The sequence below is a fragment of the Pleurodeles waltl genome, chromosome 4_1 (assembly GCF_031143425.1).
Source record: "Pleurodeles waltl isolate 20211129_DDA chromosome 4_1, aPleWal1.hap1.20221129, whole genome shotgun sequence".
In the NCBI taxonomy this organism is placed as follows: Eukaryota; Metazoa; Chordata; class Amphibia; order Caudata; family Salamandridae; genus Pleurodeles; species Pleurodeles waltl.
This window is the reverse complement of record NC_090442.1, coordinates 330,330,636-330,354,230: the sequence shown is the minus strand read 5'-3', so window position 1 is coordinate 330,354,230 and position 23,595 is coordinate 330,330,636.

Below are 23,595 nucleotides of genomic sequence, written 5' to 3'. Positions count from 1 at the left end.
TAAATGTAATCGCACTCATTCACTGGGGTATCCCATTATCGTATCTCACAGGTTTCTCTTTGATGCTCCTTGCCACATACCAGAACCTAATGTTATTATACGATTTCTATGAATCAAGTAGAACTGTGTATCTGGTCAACATAAACATCAGAGCATAGGTACACAGTCCGCATATACCATCAGGAAATCTTGACATGGTTCTTAGTTAGCTCACAGTGCCCCGTCTGAATCCCTAAACACACCAATAAACGAGATGGGTTTTGCAACCTCGAACATGACTACACAGATTCCCAAGAAAATCATGGAAACAGATCTACCCTTTTGTTTCACTTAAAGTGTCCAAGATTAAACGCAAAAAAGATGTTAAAATGTATTTTAGAACATTTATTGCAAAAGTCTTATTCTTTCATAAAAAACTAGGCAAACAAGAAAAAGCATGGTAACCAGGATTACAAAGATCGTGAAAAGATAAATAGTTCAACCATGGTTTTGTGACTTCTTTAGTATGCTCCTATTGCTCCTATCTGTAACTACCTACAATGCTGAGAGCATAGTAGGTGCACCCTCTTCCAGATTTATTGGCAAAACTCACCCCTAATACTTGGGTAAGATGTACCTGGAAACCAAGAAACCAGTCTAGTGTAATGCAGGCTATGGTACTGTGAAGGGTAGAGGTCACATCAAAGACCAGAGTCAGCCAAGTTGCTTCTAGGGGCACAGCGTGCCTCGTCCCAGGATAACTCCAGCAGAAGTGCACCTCTACCTCTTATGGCACAAAAAGAGAGTTTTTATAATACAAGCACCGTTCGTGTCACACTGCGTCAGAGGTGCAAGCTAGATGCAGTGTTATGTCTACAAACGTGGAACTGTCGCCACCGACAATCAGAATGTTTAGGCATTGTGTTCTGTGTGCTCAGCCATGGACACAGTGTACAGACTAGATGGCATCAATGCTGACTAGGAACAAGCAACATGTACAATGATTTCTCATTACAATACCACTTAAATGAAACGCCATGTAAATGATTACTGACAGAAAAGAACTGCAAAGTGAAATATGTGCATTTTAAAATGGAGGCTCTAAGTAGACCCTAACATGCTTTACTACACACCCCTCTTGTCCATGAGAGACAAGCGTAAGTTAAAATATCATTCTAAAATTGGAATAAAATATATTTAAATTGACATATATATAAAATGGGGACTGCACTTCAATCATAAAAGCAAACTAAAGCCAGAGGTCTAAAAAAATAATCAATATTAAAAAAGCAAATGAATAAAAAATATTTTAATGAAAAACAAAAAGGGACCAAATCAAAATCTAGGCGGTTCCCAACATATTTCCATGTCCAAAGCCAATGAGATCCAGGAAGGAACCCACAACTACAGATGGCAGACCCACTGAGGCCTGTGTAGCAAGTTCCAAAAAATAGAAATGGTCAGATCCAGCCAACTCAGCCAATACTGAAGGCATGACAGCCACTGTTAGAGCCAGATTCCAGGAATTCCAGAGCCAAGTGTCCATGTTAACCAGAAAAAAGGCCCATATTATGCATCCAGCATAAAAAGGCAGCTCTATGGGACAACACTGAATGTGGGTCCTCGACAAACTCATGCAGATGCATGTCCACAGATTGAACCGATTTGCATAGCCAGGCACAAGTCCAGTGCACTCTCAAAAGGGCACAGCAGACAGTGGAACACAGGCAGCACACATTGTAGCCACACTGCTTGAAGCAATAGAGACAAGTTCATGTTCAGTTCCTGGAGCAGAGACACTTCAAAGTACTGTATCATGCATTCAGGATACAGCAGGCCATGTGGCAGACTCATTACCTCTTGGCCTCGTGATGGTGGAACATCCATTGCGGAGCAAACTAATACAAAACTAAAATAGCGGTGACCAGGAAAAAAGAATAGATATTCCTCCAAAAACACTGGAAACTAAAGAGTGCAGAAAGGAAGTAATCACTCCAAATACGGTCTGGAATGTGCTCACAAACCCAGATCCAACCTTTTTTAAAAAGTGTACCACTCCAACAGCATTTTGATGCATTAAATATCTGATGAATAGGTTCACCAAAATGCTTGGGCAAGTTAGTATGTGATGGCCATTGAACTTCAGCAGAAGACCCTGCAACCTGAAGGGCCAAGGTCTCTTTAGTAGATTTTAAAACAACATTCTTCTGAAAGTGCAGGGCGTTCAGTCAGCTCAGCTTATCAAAATTCACACTAAAATAGGGATGGAAGGTCATGCAGTATTTTCACTTACTACATGCGTGGGCAGAAATAACATGTTACAACGCTGGAGACTGTCACCACATATGGGACACCTGGTTTCATCCCACAACAACCTTGGCATTTCAGTACCAAAATAACTCCCAATCGAGAGTAACCAGACCCTGGGTGAGTAAAGAAGACTGGTGCACCTTTCAGATAACACGCTAAATTCACCATAGATGTATTACACATGCAATGCTGCGTGACCTCTTTACAAAGTAATCAGTGGCCAAATGAATTGTCACATTCATTTCCACCAAGGAAGACTTCAGTTTCCCCATTCACACCCTTGTATTTTGAAAAGGCAGAATCCAGGACTTGTGAACAAATCTATCCCCCATAGCTTCATTTCAACCTACTTTAGAGTGTTTCAAAAAGGATGTAAACTGGAATTCAGAGATTGGTAACAATATAAAGCCATGGATTAGCCATACGGTTGATGGAGTTTCAGCTACTGAAATGGATAATTTCCCTTAAAGCTCAATGTTCAGCATGGTGTAAATTGCATCTTTTTTTGCTATAGCCCTCTGTATATATGTTAAATTAAAGGGCATAAACTCTGTTGTGTTCAGGTATTTCCGTGGTACATGGTAAGATTTTAAACCTGTAATGTCCAGCTTATTTGCATAATTATTCTCAGCTGGTTCTGTCCATGCTATAATAAAGAAGTAATTTTGTATGATATTAAATACAGATGACATAATATTATTCAAAGAATAAATGCATATTTACAACATAATCATACCGTTGTCCTAACTTCTAACAAGAAATCTTGCAAAACCATGTCATCAGATAGGAGAGATAGGTGTTCTTTCTTTGCAGCTAATGTGGAATTTTGTAACCATTGTTGGCACAATTTTTCCATACTGTAAGTGGTCTGGTCTGACAAAGGGCATGACAACCATTAGTGTTACACTGTCTGGACCTGAAATTGAAGAGTTATATGTACCATTCTGAGTCGTGCCATTTATTTGATTTTCTATATAATGTGCAAAATGTTGCCAATTTTCAAAATGTGCGATAGCAGGAATGCTAGATTATGGTCATCTTTAATATTAGCTAGGCCTATGCAAGGTGTTTGTTGGATTGTTTTGTTCAGGAAAATCATTTGCTGTTGCTGTGGTTTTAGGCACATTCTAAATAAAGCATCTGTCCCCTGTACTGGTCAATTGTGTTTTCCCCAAATTGACCTCAAATCAATATTATTTTTCCAATATTCATAACATTGTATGGCCAGTTCAGAAATAAATGAATGAGATGAAATCAATTTAGTTTGTGTGAGCATGTTCTTCTTTGCTGGGGAGGGGGTTAGTGTATATTACTAGGAAGTCAGATCTAAGCAAATGTGTCCTGAAAAATATATCAAACCTTCTCATGTATGTTTTGGACTTGCCTACTGGCAGTGTCAGGCAATGTTCCTATTGTTTGTAATTAAAAACTGCATAGGGAGAACTAGCCCTTTGCAAATAGTGATGAGCATAATGATGGTACCTCAACATTTCACCATAATTAGCAAAATTCAAATACAAGTCTTCAGTTTCAAATACAAAATAGCTTTCCAATTCGGACAGCTTACGTCTCATTGTGGTCACATCCAATTCATCGGAGATAGTATCAGGGACAATAACATCGTCCATTGAAATCTTAAAAACATTTGGTATCTGTGGAGTTTTGGTACAACCAAAAACATCAAATGGGGCCTTATCCCACACAATTCAATCTGAGAGAGGAAATGCAAAAATGATCACCAGGGACAGGACTTTTTGCTCTCTATGTGAGGAAGAATGAGGCTTCAACGCCTCAGCTACCATTCAGGAGCAATGCTTCTTTAAGGCAATGTCCATTCAAAATCAAGAAGAATACTATGACAAACCTAATCCAAATTAATAGGAAAAACAATGAAATGACAATCAAAATGTAGGACTAAGGAGGAATCAGGCAAGTCTTTTTTAGCCTGGCAAGAAATGCACATACTCCGTGCAAAGAAGTATGTGAAGATTTTGAGGTAAAATCATCAATATCAATAAAGTAACTAGAGGCAGTCTTTGCAAAAACAAGGACCTCACATTGTGAAGGGGAATGGGTAGTCTCTTCCAATGTTGTTTGGTAATATACAATTTCAATGGTGGAAACAGCAGTTGAAGATTATAAACCGACATCTGAAGTTTGCCCTGTATTTGCAGTAGCAACAGGAACCAATGGAAATTCAGCATCTATATTCGCCATTCAGAGAAAAGCATTACTTATGTTACTTAATTCCTGTAGAGGAATTTCATGCAGAGCAGTGAGAGGAGGCAGGTGACAACTCAGGAGCCCTTGTGGTGTACTATGTAGGACTGGCCACGTGATGTAGCTTTATCAAGTCAGTTGCAGCAATGGGCCTGATTTTGATATTGCAGAGGTGTTACTCGAACACGGCGGTGACGGATATCCCGTCCGCCGATATCTAAATCCCATAGGATATAATGGGATTTGAATTTCGGAAGGTGGGATATTCATCACTGTTGTGATGGTGTAACAGTTCCACCAATATCTAAATCAGGCCCAAAGTGTTAACCAGCAAGTGGAGGCAAAATCACAGTTCTTGTACCTTGAATGCCCAGGACTAGCAATGGTGCTTGGTAGGATGGTCCAAACTCCTTCTTCTCAATAATCTTCTCATGGACTTCATCCCCAACCTTTGGAATCCAGGTGGAAAATGCTGGATGGCCCTTTAGTTTATCAGTGGAAGAATGTTTGGTAATTGCATTTGAGTGCTCGTCACGGAAGTCTTATAATTCCTGCAAGACAGCAAAACATTAATTTATGTCAAAAGGCATGTCCTGCCACTGTGCCAGGATTAGCAAGATCTGGAACATACATCTGGATGCCAAAAAGGGCCCCGGAAAGGCTCTCACCTCCCAAAGACCTTTAAGGCTGATTATGTAATGCTCTCTGGACTTCATACAAGTAATGGATCCAACTACAACCTGAAACTAATACTCTAGCTGTCAAGGACTGCTTTTAGTCATGGTTCTTCATCTCCTCTACCAAATTTCCCTAGGATAATAGGGAAAGGGTTAGAAATGGGGTCCCTAGATGGCAGAGGTTTGTACCCTGTCCAAGTAGGGACCCTCACTATACCCAGGTTAAAGGAGTCATGCAGATAATATAACCTCTGCTCACCCCCTTGGTAGCCTGGCTCAAGCAGTCAGGCTTATCTCAGAGAGTGAAAACACCGCAAAAGTACTCCACACCAGCTTAGAGAAATAGCCAATATTTATCTGAGTAAAACAAGACCAAAGTGACAAACATCCAACATTCACACATAAACATACACATTTAAAAAAAAAAAATTTAGGATAGGGCTCAGAAACCCAAGAGCTCCAACTGGGGCAATTACAGCATCTTGACGGAGTCGTTCCCAACAGTCCGATGCCACTCATGAGGGAGTGCCGGCTAGTCACAGAGTCGCAGGGAACCCAGGTACAGTACCTTGGAAAACGATGAGGAAACAAAGATGTTGCACGGGTCGGGGTTGTGAGGTGCCGCTGGAACCAGTGCGTCGTCAGTTCCTTCCTGCCACTAGGGAGGTGAAGCGTCGGCTCCTTACTGGTAGACAGGGAAGGTGAGGCATCAGTTCCTTTTGTTTGGAGGGGAGGTAAGGCGGCATTGGTTGCGAGACGTTGCTTCCTTACGACCCAGCAGGGTCACTGAATCTAGCAGGTCAAGATACGAGGAGTTGAATTCACAGTGTCACAATCACACCATGGGGCACAGGTGCTGCGGCAAATTTGGGTGTCACAGATGTCAGTAACTCAGCACTTGGGACTCACGCTGTGGCAGGACTTCGGAGCACTGTGGCAGTGTCAGGCCTGTGTTTGCAGGTCGCGGTCGTTGCACTCAGTGGGGATCACAGCTCCGTGCAGGCAGAGGCACGAAGTTGGTCAGTGTCCCAGGTTCCAAAGTTGCTCTGGAGTCGATGTGCTTGATTTCTTCTTGGTTGCACCAGAACTTACTCCCAAGGGCCCAGGAACTGGATTTGGCACCACTTGGCAAGTCACAACTCTCAGCAAGAGAGCCCAGGTGCTGGCAGATGAGGCCTTTGATGTCCCTGAGACGTCTTAAGAAGAGGGAAGCTCAGTCCAAGCCCTTGGAGAACCTTTGGAAGCAGGATGTAGGAAGCAACGTACAGTTCTTTCACTCCCAAGACAGAAGCACCAAGCAGCAGGCAACAGGCAGAGTGTCAGTCTCTCCTACAGCATCCAGCTCTTGGCAGAATGTCCTCAGTCCAGAAGGTCTCTAAATTTGTGGGGTCAGAGGTCCAGTACTTAAACCCATTTCCACTTTTGAAGTAGGTAAACTTTAAAACAAAGCCTTTGTAGTGCACAAGACCCTGCATTTCCTGCCCTGGGGCCAGACACACTTTCAGGGGATTGGAGGCTGCTTATTCAGGTCATATTCAGGTGCAAGTGTCAGCTCCTCCCACCACTCTAACTCAGGAAGACCCATCAGGATATGCAGACCACACCTCAGCTCCCTTTGTGTGATTGTCTAGAGTAAATTCTCAACCAGCCCAACTGTTATCCTGACCCAGACATGTATTCCACAGACAGGGAGAGGAGCAGAATGGTGAAGCAAGAAAAAGCCCACGTTCTAAAAGTGGTATTTTGAAACTTACAATTTAAAAACAAACATCACCAAAAGATGAATTTTTACATTTTGAGTTCAGAGACCCCGAACTCCAAGTCTCTATCTGCTCTCAATAGGAATTTAAACTTAAAGGATAATTCAAGGCAATCCCATGTTACCCTATGGGAGAGATAGTCCTTGCAGTAGTGAAAAACAAATTTAACAGTATTTCACTCTCAGGACATGTAAACCAGAAGGCAATGTGTCAAGTATTTGTGCAATAAATCATGGAATAACACAGTATAAACACCACAAAGATACACCACACAGGTTTAGAAAAATATAGAATATTTATCTGAGTAGGATAATGTCAAACCAATCAAGATTTGATAAGTACAAGTTAAAACATCACTTTTGAAATGATTAATAAAGTCTTTACTTCTTAAAAAGAAATAAGTGTGTCTTGCAAGCACAAAGTACCTGGTTTGTGTCTAAATTATCCGCACAGGACCGCAGAGGAGGAGATGCGTGCAAAATGGGGAGCTGTGCGTCGGTTTCTCCGGGCGCACACAGACGATGTGCCAAAGTTTTTCCACACAGCAAGGGCTTTGCGTCGATTTCTGGTGCACAGGCTTGGATCCTCTTCGGGTTGCAGGGTATTTGGACGCCCCGGGGACGATGCAGAGAAATCCTAGGTCTGTAGTACGAAGTCACAGGAACGGCATCGATCCGGTGGGCAATGCGGGGAAATTCTTCTCACAGGAAGTCAGGCTGCGCCATTCCGGGTCGGCGATGCATCGATCCAGTTGGCTATGCTTCAAAGTTCCAGTCGCAACACTGGCGCTGTGTTTATCTTCACTCGGGGAGCGGGGCTATGTCATTCCGGTTCGACGTGTGATGAGTTTCTCACTGCAGGGAAGGCTGTGCATCGATTCCGGCAGGCTGTGCATCAATTTTCGCCGCACAAGGAGTTCTTTGTAGAGATTAAGCCTTTTTGGCCCTGAGGCTTCAGGAGCAATTCTCAGCAGAGCCAGAGGGAAGCAAGGCAGCAGGGCAACACCAACGCAGCAGTCCTTTTCAGCAAAGCCGTCAGGTGAGTCCTTTGGGCAGACAGGCAGCTTCTCTTAGCAGGTTGCAGGTTCTGGTTCAGAGTTCCTTTCTCAGTAGGTATATTGTCAAGAAGTGTCTGAGTTGGTAGGGTCAGAGGCTCTGGTTAAACCTCCAAATGTGCCTTTGAAGTGGGGGAGACTTCAAAGAGTGGATTAGAAGTACACAAGGTCCCCGTTCAGTTCCATCTTGTCTGCCATGGTCCCAGTATGGGGTTTGGCAGTAGATTGTGTGAGGGCAGGCCGCTGTTCTTTGACATGTAAGTGTCAGATCCTCCACCCTCCCAGCGTAGGAAGACCAATTCAGAATGCAGATGTATGCAGGTGTGACTGAGCATCCTGTGTTTGGGGTTGTCTGAGTGAAATGCTCAAGGGAGCGGTAAAATAACCCAGCCAGATGTGGATTGTAAGGCACAGAAGGATTTAAGTGCAGAGAAATGGTCACTTTCTAAAAGTGCCATTTCTAAAATTGTAATATTAAATCCAGCTTCACCAGTCAGCAGGATTTTGTATTACCATTCTGACCCAACTAAATATGACCTTGTTACTACTTTCAGATCAGAGTCTACCACTTAAACAGTATATGAGGGTAGCCCTAAAGTTAGTCTATGAAAGGAGCAGGCCTCACAGCAGTGTAAAACGAATTTCGGAGTTTTACACTACCAGGACATATAAACTACACAGGTACATGTCCTGCCTTTTCACTACATAGCACCCTGCCCTATGGGTTACCTAGGGCCTACCTTAGGGGTGACTTATATGTAGAAAAAGGGGAGCTTAAGGCTTGACAAATACTGTTAAATGCCAAGTTGAGTTGGCAATGAAACTGCACACACAGGTCTTGCAATACAGGCCTGAGACATGGTTAGGGGGCTATTATGTGGGTGGCACAATCAGTGCTGCAGGCCCACTATCAGCATTTAATCTACAGGCCCTGAGCACATGTAGTGTACTTTTACTAGGAACTTATAAGTAAATTAAATAAGCCAATTGGCCAATGTCACCATGTTTCAAGGGAGAGAGCGTATGCACTTTAGCACTGGATAGCAGTGGTAAAGTGCACAGAGTCCTAAAAAACAGCAAAAACAGTGTCAAAAAGTGGAGGGAGGCAGGCAAGAAGTTGAGGGTGACCACCCTAAGGCTGTCAAGTTTAACAGAAATGATCTAAGGATATGCACTGGAGGGGTTTGTTTGAAACTAAGAGGGGTGTCTGTGGTGAGCATGCAGTGGTGGCAAATATTGGCAAATGTCAAAAATAAGGACAAAGGTCCTCATTACAACCCTGGCGGTTGGCGGAGAAGCGGCGGTCTTACCGCCAATAGGCTGGCGGTAAAATATTTGGAATTATGACCATGGCGGTTACCGCCATGGTCATCTGCCACTTCTCCGATCAGACCGCCAGGGCGGAGACGACCGCTGGGCTGGAGACTGGGGTCTCCAGCCCGGCGGTCGTCACAATACCGCCTGCGGTATTATGACCCGTCTGACCGCCATAGATTTCATGGGGTTAGGAACCGCCATGAAATCCATGGCGGTGAGCACTATCAGTGCCAGGGAATTCCTTCCCTGGCACTGATAGGGGTCTCACCCACCCCCCACCCCCGAGTCCTTCCCCGATACCCCCACCACTCCTGCCACCCCCAAAGGTAGCAGGACCCCCCTCCCCGCCCCTACCCCCAACATTACATTACACACTCACACCTGACACGCACGCAGGCACCACCGACACACATACCTGCACACACACCAACAAACATGCACACATCCATACAGACATATATACAGACAGACACGCACACATTTCCAAACACACAATACCCCCTGCATGCATACATGCACTCACACCCCCCTCTACATACACACACGCACACCCTCATGCACGCACACAACACACAACACTCCCCCACCTCCTCCCCTAAGGGACAATCAACTTACCTGGTCCGTTGATCCTCCGGGAGGGGACGGGATCCATGGGGGCAGCTCCGTGCCAGCACCCTGTCAACAGAACACCGCCACACCGAATCACAGAATGTAATTCGGTGGGCGGTGTTCTGTTGACGTGGCGGTGGAGGTGGAGCGACCTCCACTTCCCCGCCGACCACCAGAATGCCTGCTGGCGGCTCTCTGTCCGGAAAAGGACAGAGGGCTGCCAGCAGTCATCATGCGCAGAGCGGAAAACCACCTGCACTGGCGGTCTTCAGCACAGCGGTCCCTCAGCGGTCTTGTAAAAAGACCGCCGAGATTGGAATGACCCCCAAAGTGTTTTGTCTGTTTGTACAGACCATGCCACAAGTAAAGTTTCCAAAGTAGAGACACGGTGGCCGCCAGACCAGCATGTGCAGATGCTTACACCTCATGTGCAGCAATGATTAGGTCTAGCCCGTAGTCCAGGTTGGGTATCACTCCAACACCCACCTAGGGAAAGCAAGCAAAGGGAATGTTTTGGGCACTGGCCAGATAGGAATATTTTGCTGGATATTTGTTAGGTAAAGGTGTGCCACTGTGTGAAGCAGTGACTGCATCTATGATGTCATCATCCACCCTCGTAGAAGGACGAGTGATCGCAACTACTGCAGCAGTTTGAACCGCCGCTGTTGCTGCTTCATCAGCCAGTGAATTCCCTGCAACATGCATTCCAACTCATTGGTTACTCAATGTATAAATTACATGAGTCTGTGGCAAACAATCTTTAAGATGTGCTACCTTTCTTCAAACCAGTGCATGCTTGATAGTATTCCCTTTGGAGTCTCTGGATACAGTTATGCGCCAATAATGCATGTTCTTGTTATAAGACTGGACACAGTATTACAAATCGCACATTATCAGTGTGGGGAATTCAGGATCCATATTCCCTAGTGACAAAATTTGTGCTTTTAATTCAGCCAGCCAGGATTGATGTGCAATGCCTGAGCGACTACATAAACATTTTTATTTGCTGGACAACTCAGCTGAGTATTGCTACCTGGTACCAGTGGCAGGTTGCACTGAACCATCAGTGTACATTATATAACCATACTGTTTCAGAGGCAAAATGGCATTTGACACAGAGTATTCTTGTTCATATTGAATAAATACTTGAGTCTGCAAAACTGGGTAAAAGACATAAGCCCTCACTACAACAATGGCGGTAAATGCCGCTTACCGCCGTGCAGAAGACCGCAAACACACCGCCGTGGCCGTGGAATTCCGCTACAGCTATTACGACCCACAGCTCGGAATCTGCCAAAATCCAGACACCCACACAAGTCTGCCACACCAAAGGTCTGTGATAAACTGGCGATAACAAAACCTCCACCGTCATGCCAACAGGAATACACCCTCACTATCATGACCCACGAATCCACGCGGCGGTCTTTCAACCGCGGTATTCCATTGGCGGTACACACCGCAGCGCACAAAATACACACACATTTACAAAACACTAACACATTGGACAAATCGAAATACACACACCTGATACACATACACACACCACTCCCACACACTCATTACAATATAAAACAAACACCCCCATCACCCACAAACCCCTACGACCACAATTGCGATAGAAGGCCAGAGAGAGACACCACCATCAACAAACTAGCATCTACAGGCACTCAACACCATCACTCACACAACATCCATGCACCTCACACAACATACACAAACACATCCCCTCACACATCACAACAAACCACCTCACACATCACCCACACCACCCCATGGCACCGCAATGACACCCCAGGTTTTCTGAGGAGGATCTCAGGGTCATGGTGGAGGAAATCATCCGGGTAGAGCCACAGCTATTCGGATCACAGGTGCAGCACACCACCATAGCTAGGAAGATGGAGCTATGGCGCAGAATCGTGGAAAGGGTCAACGCAGTGGGACAGCACCCAAGAACACAGGATGACATCAGGAAGAGGTGGAACGACCTACGGGGGAAGGTACATTCCGTCGTCTCAAGACACCACATCGCGGTGCAGAGGACTGGAGGCGGACCCCCACCTCCTCCCCCACAACTAACAACATGGGAGGAGCAGGTCTTGGCTATACTGCATCCTGAGAGACTTGCAGGAGTACCCGGAGGAATGGACTCCGGTAAGACAAATCTTTCACTACTTCATCCCCCACCCTACCTGTATGCTATCACATACCCCACCCTCGCCCTCACCCTCATCACTCCAACACCTCACATATGTCCCACTATCCCAACCCATCCATCCCAGAACCAATCCCTGCATGCAACAACAAAGCATTGACACCCATCACCAATGCATGGCCACTACACATACTCACACAGACCCCAAACCAATTATCACACAAGGTCCTACACAAGAATGCAAGCACTGGGGTACAGGGTCACCCACCCATTCCACACCATGGCACACACAGATGCAATAATTATGCCTTTACACCCCTGCAGGACCCCTACCCAATGTCACCAGACAGGAGGTTCCAGACATGTCCTCTCCCCCCACAGAAGAGGCCCACAGTGAGGACAGCAGCTCTGTCCAACTGGATCTAGATGACCAGCCATGCCCATCTGGGACCTAGGGACAGTCGGTTCCCCTCACACTGGCACAAGCCACAACAGAGCCTCCCCCCTCTGGAAACACCAGCACAGCACCGCACCCACCCAGCAGGCCCATACCTCTGTCCCCAGGACACATCAAGCAGCAGTGTGTCCACCACTACAGGGAACCCAGGCTAACCCACCACCCCAACAACACCAGGGACCTGGGGGCAGTGGCAGTGGGCACACAGTTCAGGGGACAGAGGCCCAGGAACACAGGGGAACTGGGAGGGATGCTGTGCGACAGGGGAGGACAGGCCCATGGAACCGATTCTCCACGAGGCCCTCTCCAACATCATGGGAGCCTACCACCATTCCCAGGAGACGATGGCAACGGTACTGGCCAAGTTTCAAGAGACCCAGCGGCTGCAGGAGGAACAGTATTTGGGGCTCAGGGAGGAACTCAAAGCCATCAATTCCACCCTGGGCACCATTGTAGGGGTGCTGAAGGAACATGTCAACACCAGGAGGGACACTGTGGCACAAGAAGGGCCCCCTGACAATAGCCTGGACGATGAACTGCCCACCACCTCCGCACCTCTGCCGGCGCTAGTAGAAGGCACCGCCACAGGACCACGACACCAGCACTCCACCCCCTGCAGATGGAGAACCACCCCCCAAGCGGTCCCTGAGATCCAGGACAAAGCAGAGAACAATGCCAAGACCCCCGCCAAGAAATGAGACCACCCTGATTGTCATCCTTTTGTCCCACTTTGTCACCCTATCCATCCATCAACTGCCCCAGCTCCACTTCCTATGCCCCTTTGGACAATGCACTTGTGAGACTAATAAACTGGACTCTGCCATGGACATTCCTCCACCATCACCCCTGACCATTTTATAATCCCCTCCACTATTTAGCACTTAAATAAAAACACTCAAATCACAAAACTATCTGGAGTCAGTCTGTGCTTTCAAAAATGTGTATTTACAATAACTGAGGAAAAATGCAATATCCATTGTATTGTCAACATAACTATGTCACACAGCTCTAGTCCATGAGGAAACAAAGCAGATGTCACACAGTGGGACCCCCATCTGTGAAATAGAAAGGGAAAGTGACAACTCAGGGTTCATACACTGGGTGAAAGTGACAGACGGATGAGAGGTAGAACAAGTGTATCAGATGTAGCAGGCAGTGATGTCTTCTTACCTGTGTCTCACTGAAAGTATTACTGAATCACCGTGTTTCTGTTTTCGATGTCCTCTTCTTCTGCTCCCTCGTCTTCACTGTCCACAGGCTCCACAGCTGCCACAAGACCTCCATCTGGACCATCCTCCTGCAGAAAAGGCACCTGTCGTCACAAAGCCAAGTTGTGAAGCATACAGCAGACCACGATGATCTGGCACACCTTCTTTGGTGAGTAGAATAGAGAACGACCTGTCATATGGAGGCACCTGAACCTGGCCTTCAGGAGTCCAAAGGTCCTCTCTATAACCCTCCTAGTTCGCCCATTGGCCTCATTGTAGCGTTCCTCTGCCCTTGTCCTTGGATTCCTCACTGGGGTCAGTAGCCATGACAGGTTGGGGTAGCCAGAGTCACCTGCAAATGTCGAGGGACAACTGTTAGACACACACTAACCCTCAGGGACAACCCCAGACCCAGACACCTATTCACACTGTATAGGGTCCATGTCCTCACATAATAGCCACACACTGTGCCTCTGGAGTTGCCCCATCACATAAGGGATGCTGCTATTCCTCAGAATGTAAGCATCATGCACTGAGCCAGGAAACTTGGCGTTCACATGGGAGATGTACTGGTCGGCCAAACACACCATCTGCACATTCATTGAATGGAAACTCTTCCGGTTTCTGTACACCTGTTCACTCCTGCAGGGGGGGACCAATGCCACATGTGTCCCATCAATGGCACCTATGATGCTGGGGATATGTCCCAGGGCATAGAGGTCACCTTTCACTGTAGGCAAATCGTCCAACTGAGGGAACACGATGTAGCTTCGCATGTGTTTCAGCAGGGCAGACAACACTCTGGACAACACGTTGGAGAACATAGGCTGGGACATCTCTGATGCAATGGCCACTGTTGTTTGAAAAGACCCACTTGCCAGGAAATGGAGTACTGATAGGACCTGCACTAGAGAGGGGATTCCTGTGGGATGGCAGATAGCTGACATCAGGTCCGGATCCAAATGGGCACACAGTTCCAGGATTGTGGCACAGTCCAGTCTGTAGGTGACAATTACATGTCGCTCTTCCATTGTCGACAGGTCCACCAGAGGTCTGTACACCGGAGGATGCTGCCATCCCCTCACCTGCCCCAGCAGACGTGCCCTATGGATGAGAACAGCAAGAAGAGGGTCAGCCAACACTGAGGTACGAAAACACATCTTTATTGCACACATTTTTCAATCTGCTATGTCCCTGTCATAATGTGTATGCAAGGCCTAGATATGTGTGACGCATTTAAAATTAATGCCATGTGGCCCCCTGAAATGGTGGCTGCCTGACCTGTAATGTGGGACAAGGGGATATGAGGCAACTGCGCTGGCGTTGTAAACCGTTGCGGTAGGCAGTCGAAGACCGTGGCGTAATCCTGCATTGGTTAACATTGGACCCTATGGGTCCCAGGAGCCAATGACGATGCACGCTGGTGGTGACGGTACGCACCACCGCAGACGTGACTGCCATTTTCTGTCTGTTCACTCACTTGATACCTGATCTTCGACAGGAGAGGACCTACACTGCAAGTGCTGCTGTGACCTTAATCTGGAAGAGACAATGGCTCATGTGTCTGGGGAAAGGGCCCCTGCCTTCACCCTGGGGGAGTTGGAGAAACTAGTGGATGGGGTCCTCCCCCAGTACACGGTCCTCCAGACAAACAGGTAAGTACACTGAGAGCACTCTGTATGGGCAATGCCTGTGTGGAGTGGTGTGGATGGAAGATATGGGGGGGAGAATGAGGCGTGCATGAAACGACGGTGAGTGCATGTGCGTCAGGGCAAGGGTGGGAACGTGGGCGAATGACTGTGACGGTCCAGACGGTTATATCTCCTCCTTTTCCCCTGTACCATTCCTGTAGGTCAGTGCCCACCAGAAGAAGGATATTTGGCGTGCCATCGCCAAGGAAGTCCGGACCCTGGGGGTCCACCACAGATGGAGCACCCACTGCCGTAAAAGATGGGAGGACTTTCGCCGCTGGAGCAAGAAGACGGCGGAGGCCCAGCTGAGGATGGCCTCCCAACATGGGAGGGGTGCCCGTTGCACCATGACCCCCCTGATGTTCCAGATCCTGGCGGTGGCGCATCCGGAGTTGGATGGGTGGTTGAGAGCATCACAGCAACCACAAGGGGGTGAGTACACTCTCATTCAGCTGAATCTGCGCGCATGACGAGGTGTCTGGGTGGGGGAGGTGGGCTGTGGGTTCCCCAAGGCAAGGGCGAGTTTAGTAGGCAAGGTCCCTTCGTGAGGCAGGCAACTACACCTAGTGAGGCTCGTGTGACATCCATGTGAGTATCAATCGGGCATAGACCTTGTACCTCATATCCCTGTGAATAATTAGGGAACTCTAAGTGCACGGCGTAGTGCAGAGGTCTTCTGTGTCTGTAGTGTCTGCCAACGGTAGCGGTATTGCATGCACTCAACATGTCTTTCTTCTGTCTTCCCCCCCTTTTTTTTGGTCTCCCTGTTCTTGTGTGCAATAGCATCATCAGGTAGAGGGGCAGTGGCACCGGAGCAGGAGGGAGCTGCATCCCACATGGCCCTGGAGGGCGAGACAATGGAGTCTGAAGCCACCAGTGGGACGGAGGGGGGGGAGCTCCACAGTGGGGACAGGAGCTGAGACCAGCGACACAGACTCCTCCTCTGATGTAAGCTCCCTTGCGGTGGTGGGCCCCTCTGTGCCCCCGGCTCTACAGGTACAGCCACCACCCCCCTACCAGCACCACCCTCCCAGCAGCCCCTCAGCGTGTGCTCCGTGGCCGCTCACCCAGGAGGGTGGGCATCTCCTTCGCCCCAGGCACCTCAGGCCCTGCCCCTGTAAGGCCTGCTGCCCTCAGTGAGGAGGCCATTGACCTCCTCAGATCCCCCACTGTTGGTCAGTCTACCATTCTGAATGCCATCCAGGGTGTAGAGAGGCAGTTGCAACAGACCAATGCATACCTGGAGGGCATTCATTCTGGTCAGGCAGCCCAACAGCGAGCTTTTCAGACTCTGGCCTCTGCACTGATGGCAGCCATTGTCCCTGTGTCCAGCCTCCCCCCTCCAACTTCCTCCACCCAGACCCAAACCCCTGTACCTCAGCCTATCCCAAGCACACCATCAGACCAGCATGCACACACCTCAACAGGGAAACTCTGGCAAACATAAGCACCACACATCCCACAGGCACTCACACAAGCATCATACCAATGCAGATAGACCAACAGCCACTGCCTCCATTGTGTCCCCCTCCTCCACGTCCTCCTCCTCTCTCCCTGTCTCGTCTCCACTTACACCTGCATGCACTACATCCTCAGCCACTGCCTCCATCACCAGCACACCCATCACCACACACTGCTCACATGTAATCACCATCCACACTACCATTCACACATCCCCTGTGTCCTCTCCCAGTGTGTCTGTGAGCCCAGCTCCCAAGGAACACAAACGCAGACACACACCCACCCAACAGGCATCCACCTCACAACAGCCTCCAGCCCATGCACCTTCACCCAAAGTCAGCAAACGTACACCTCCTACAACCACAACCTCTTCTTCCACTCCCAAACACCCTCCATCTACCCGTCCCAGTGTGTCTAAAAAACTTTTCCTGTCCAACCTTGACCTCTTCCCCTCACCTCCCCCACCCCTTCAGTCCCCTAGGGCACGCCTTTCCAGGTCTCAACCCAGCACCTCAGCCACCACATCAGCGGGAACAGTGGTGCCAGCAGTAACCAGCTTCTGGAGTGCGCCAAGCAGCAGGGCAGCCAGTGTGCCAAGGAGCCAGACCACGGACAGTCCCCCACCTCAGAAGCATGAGAAGTTGGCCACTGCCTGGAGGGAGAAGGGTAAAACATCTGCCACCAAGGCCCCTCCCAGGACTACAGTTGGGAGTGGGAAGAAAGCTGCGCCACCATCCAAGGTGGGGAAAGGGCACAGAAGGAAAGGGAAGTCGCTGCCAACCTGCAAGGCATACAAGACTGCTACCAGCACCGCTGCCCAGGACTCCGCCCCCACCAGCACCGCTGCCAAAGACACCGCCGCCATCAGCACCACTGCCAAGGACACCGCCGCCACCAGCTCCGCTGCCAAGTACACCTTCGCCAGCAGCACCGCTGCCCAGGACACCGCCGCTGCCAAGGACACCGCCGCCAGCAGCACCGCTGCCCAGGACACCGCCACCAGCAGCACGCTCACTGAGCCACCCACCAGCACCACAGGCACATGAGCGCCGCAAGCACCGCCGCTACTGAGGCCACCACAAGCAGGATGAAGCACTCTGGGCACAAAGCCCCCTCCAGAACCAGTGGAGAAAGGCATCCACTACCTCAGTCCTTGGCAGGATGAAGCACTCTGGGCACAAAGCCCCCTCCAGAACCAGTGGAGTAAGACATCCACTACCTCAGTCCTTGGCAGGATGAAGCACTTTGGGCACAAAGCCCCCTCCAGAACCAGTGGAGTAAGACAACCACTACCACAGTCCTTGGCAGGATGAAGCACTCTGGGCACAAAGCCCCCTCCAGAACCAGTGGAGAAAGGCATCCACTACCTCAGTCCTGGGCAGGATGAAGCACTCTGGGCACAAAGCCCCCTCCAGAACCAGTGGGGAAAGGCATCCACTACCTCAGTCCTTGGCAGGATGAAGCACTCTGGGCACAAAGCCCCCTCCAAAACCAGTGGAGAAAGGCATCCACCACCTCAGTCCTTGGCAGGATGAATCACTCTGGGCACAAAGCCCCCTCCAGACCCAGTGGAGAAAGACATCCACTACCTCTGTCCTTGGCAGGATGAAGCACTCTGGGCACGAAGCCCCCTCCAGAACCAGTGGAGACTGTTATCCACTTGAGAGACTGTGGCTTTGCACTCCCTAGGATAAAGCAGTGGGCAACCCACCCACTGGAAAGACTTGAGAGACTGTGGCTTTGCACTCCCCAGGATACAGCAGTGGGCATGGAGCTCCCTCGTGGATCTGGCGTTGTGCACTCATCCGGCTGAGGTGCCCCCCCCTTTCCTTCCCCCTGAGGTGCCTGTTGTATTTCTATATGTCCCTGCAGTGTTCTCTCCATTTTGATCGGGTATTGAGTGTGGGCCTCGCCCATGCATTTTGGGCCCAGTGATCCACGGACTTAAATGGTGCAATACCTGGATTTGTATTCTTGGTGTATATATTTGTTTATAGTGTATATATATTTTTTAGTACTGGATTTTAATAGATTACAATGGTTACAATAATTTCCTTTTGTCTTTGTTTTCTTCCAGGGGGGTTGGGGGGTGTAACTGTAATGTATCAACATGTATTAGTGTGTGTGTTGTAGTGGGTGAGGGTGGGGGTGTTGCGTGTGTCTGTCACTCTCTTTTCCCTCTCCCCCCCTGTGTCGTAGGCGCAGTCCTCACCGTGGTCTTCGCCGCTGGCGTTCGTGCTCCTGGTAGAGGAGCAGGAAGACAAAGGCGGGGAGAATATGGCGTTCCGGCTCCATGGCGTCCTGGTTCTTCGTGGGGTGTGTAGAGGTGAGCGTTTTCCCTTCCAAGTCCTGTTTCCGCCGTGTTTTTGTTCGCGGTGAATCTGCCCCGGAAAAGGTGGCGGATTGGCCTGTTGTAATATTGTGGGTGGTACATTGTCTTCCGCCTGTCTGTTGGCGGTTACCGCCGCGGTGTTTGTTTGTACCGTCGTGGCGGTCGGAGTGTTAAAGTGGCTGTCTTTGCTGGCGGTTTTCGCCATGTTTGTGATTCCATTTTTTTTTCTGCCGGCCTGTTGGCGGTTTTACCTCCGCTTTAACACCGACCGCCAGGGTTGTAATGACCACCATAATCTACATCAGTAGCTGTCAAAGAAGTGGCCCATCTTGGATGTAAGGCTTTCCTGTTTGGAACGCTTGCCTTGGTAACAGCCTGTAGGATTAGGGCAGGAGTTACAACAATAATGCCTTGCCCCTGAGCCTATTGTCTTTTCTTCATGATTGCCGTCTGAACAGCAGTCATTATTTTGACAGTGAATGCAAAACACATTTCAGCATTTTAATATAGATGCAATTTATATGCAATAGGCACTATGGGGGTCATTCTTACCTTGGCGGGCGGCGGAGGCCGCCCGCCAAAGTAACCCCGTCAGAACACCGCACCGCGGTCGAAATACCGCTGCGGTGATTCTGAGATTTGCCCTGGGCTGGCGGGCGGCCGCCAAAAGGCCGCCCGCCAGCCCAGGGCAAATCAACCTTCCCACGAGGACGCCGGCTCAGAATTGAGCCGGCGTAGTGGGAAGGTGCGACAGGTGCAGTGGCACCCGTCGCGTATTTCAGTGTCTGCATAGCAGACACTGAAATACTTTGCGGGGCCCTCTTACGGGGGCCCCGCGGCACCCCCTACCGCCATCCTGTTCATGGCGGGTTTCCCGCCAGGAACAGGATGGTGGTAGGGGGTGTCTGAATCCCCATGGCGGCGGAGCGCGCTCCGCCGCCATGGAGGATTCAATACGGCAGCGGTAAACCGGCGGGAGACCGCCGGTTTACCCTTTCTGACGGCGGCTGAACCGCCGCGGTCAGAATGCCCTTCGGAGCACCGCCAGCCTGAAGGCGGTGCTCCCGTGGCCGGTGACCCTGGCGGTCACCGGCCGCCAGGGTCAGAATGAGGCCCTATGTTGCCTTTGTTGAAGGTGATGTAGATGTAGCCAGTGGAACTAGCAATAATGTATCACTAGATTTGTTGTGTTGAGCAAGTGTGTAAGTGTTTAGATGCTAACATGTTTGTCTGTAATGATCTGAGTATTTGTGTATGTTTAGATGTCCAACGTGTTCTAGTCAAATTAAATCATACAACAATTGAATCCACTGTGCCTAGTCTGGCACCCTAATAGTGACTGTAGTTTCTTTATTGTGCGGTGGTTGCAAAAATGCACACTTCTCTAGCAAGTGCAGGACAAGGCTTTTTCTTTCACTGGACAATTCATGTCCCAAAAACTGTATATTAAGAAAATAAATTCTTGTGTCTGTAAAATTGAATTTGTAGCCCCATTAGTCAAATCACAATAGTATGTGATCTATTTGTGATGTCTGTTTAAGTCACCATCCCTTATGTTATAAACATAAGAAAATGCTTCGGGTCAATTTTGTGTAAAATTGACGTTATTTGGGCAGTGAGCAATCCAGAACTGCTCTCGTCGACAAAATCACCACTGTGAGCCTATGGTGGAAAACGCTGTTAGGTCTCTGATTTCAGGCACTATATTTTGACAGAAAAAGCCATTGGAAATGTACAAGTTTGTTTTTTATTTTTTACATACTATGTTGATCATAAGAGCCGTACTGTGTGAGTTTTGGATCACAAATGCAATTCAATTCAACTCAATTTGTAGAGCAAGGCTAATCACCTGTGAGGGTATCTGGGCACTGAGAGTACTGCCACCCGGACTCATTTGAATTTGGAGGGTCTTTTGTGCTTAGAGGGTCGTTTGTACTTGGTGGGTTTGTAGGGGGCAACTATGTTGGCACAGACAGTGATCCAGTCAGAAAAGTTCTTGACTGCCTGTTCAAGGTTGGTTGCAGTGTGAGGGCAGGAGGTGTTGTGGGTGTCAGTCCATTGGCTCTCTGAAGTCTTGTTCTAGCTGTGGTGTGATGTACTGGGTGGTTTGGTGCAGTGCCAGAGAATCCAGCAATGGTGAAATGGACAATGGCATGGTCGGTTCAGGTGAGCTCGGTGACATGGTTGTATTTGATTCTGTCACTCGCTGAGAAGATTGGGTTTAGTGTGTGTCCTGGGATGTGGTCGGGATTGGTGACTAGTTGGGTGAGGCCAATGTTGTTCATGCTTTCGAGGAGGTTGGCGTCGTTTGTATACTTGGGGTCATCAAGGTGAAAGTTGAGGTCACCAAGGAAATGTAATTCTTGTAATCTATGATGAGCAGAAGGATGAAGTCGGCAATGGTGTTGCAGATGATGCTGTGGGGTTTTGGGGGTTTGCAGATGAGGGTACCTCTGGTGGTGGTTTTGCTGTCAGTTCAGAATTAAAAGTTGAGGTGTTCAATGATTGGGGTGAAGTTGTCTGAGGTGGTGGTGCAGTGGATGTTCTCTTTGTGAATAATGATGATTCCTCCTCCGTACTTGTTGATGTTGTCTTGGTGGATGATCTTATAGCCGTTGGGAGTGACTGCAGCTGTGTCTGGTGTGTAGGTGGGGTTGAGGAAGTCCTCTTGAGGAAGATTACTGCAGGGATGAGGGGATGATGGTGTCACAGATTTCAGTGGTGTGTTCGCATTAATGGGAGGCAGTGGAGATGGTCTGGGGATGCCGAGGTTGGCATGGTGGAGGTCTCCATGCATGCTGGACTTTGGTGCTGCAGGATAAAGGCAGTGTTGGCAGGTGGAAAGTCCAGCCATGGGGGGGGAGGTGCAGCAGCAGTTGTTGATGAGTCCTGGGTCAAGGGCGCATTGTCAGGTGGCAGTCAGGCCAAGTATCCTGGCACTGGGCGCGGGCCAGGCATGGACAGGCTTGCTTTTGGCACACTTTTGGTGCACCAGTGGGTCATCCATGCTGCGGCCTCCATGAGCAGTCCTGGGAATTAGGAGGGACTATCAGGCAGCTGAAGGCCAAGGGTGGGAAATGAAAAACAGAAGGAGCAGAGAACAGGGCAAAGCAGGAGCGAAATAGCAGAAAAATAACTAACAAGTCAAACAGAAAAATAAACAAGTCAAATAAAAAAGACTGGCACACAATAGTAGCAGATTCAGTGCAGGAGAGGGTTACATGGCACTAGAGGACGACAGTCGCAGTGTATGCAAGAGTGATTGGTGGCAGCGGGGAGCTGCGCACTGACCACAGTTTGAGGGTTACTTATAGGAGCCACGCTGCAACATCCATAAGTAGTCCTGGGAGGTTGGAGGGACTAGCGTGCGTTGGGAGGCACAAGGCAGGTAAGAAAGGGTGGGAGCTGTGAACAGGGCCAAGCATCAGTGAAATAAGAGAATAATAACCAACAAGTCAAACAGAAAGCAAAAAAATAAACAAGTCAAGTAAAATAGAATAGCACACAATAAAAGCAAGTACAATGCAGTAGAGGGTTACAGAGCACTAGAGGACAGTAGTCCTAGTGTATGCGAGAGAGTTTGGCAGCAGCAGTGAGCAGCGCACTGACCAAAGTAGCAAATGTGTGTGTGTGTGACTATTTAAAAGTCTATGATCTAAGACTATGCAATAGAAATGGTCAGGCTTCATGACAGGAAAAAGAGGATTATACATAAGAAACAGAGGGTTCAATTACTTCCTGGTATTCAAGTTGTGAGAGAATTAATAGGGTATTGTAGTTGCACTTGTGGACTTGAGTGTATTGGTATCATATGTTAGGGGGAACCCCAATCCCAACCTATGTATTGTGGTATAATGTTGGGGCTTGCACAAGATTCCAGTTTTTGGCAGATGCCTGTTTAACTGCTTCAGGAACAAGAGCTGTGAAGGATAGTAGTGTTGTAGTTGGCCTCTCACTCCTAGGCAAGACTGCTGGTTTAGGGATGACAGCGCTTTTGTTTGTAGGCCTAATGTCTCTAGGTTAAGCATGGTGTAACTCACTTCCTTTTTAGTCATTATCTGTTGCTACCTGGACAAATTAAAAGCAGCAAACAAGTCACTAATGTTTATGTAGTTCAATGGGACGTGGCATTTTTCAGAATATGTAATGTACAACCCAACTGTTGGAAAAATGCCGTCATTCTGAATGTTGTCAATTGCAGAAGACACTATGTTAGTAAGTGTGTATATTCTGTTGGACAGAGTATTCATGCCAGTATTGACAACAGCTAAAGCCTTTTCCATATTTTCCTTAACTATCTGCCTTAAACGTGCAGCTGCTTCCATTTGAGAAAGCTTCCATATTTCATTGTGTATGGCATACAGGAAT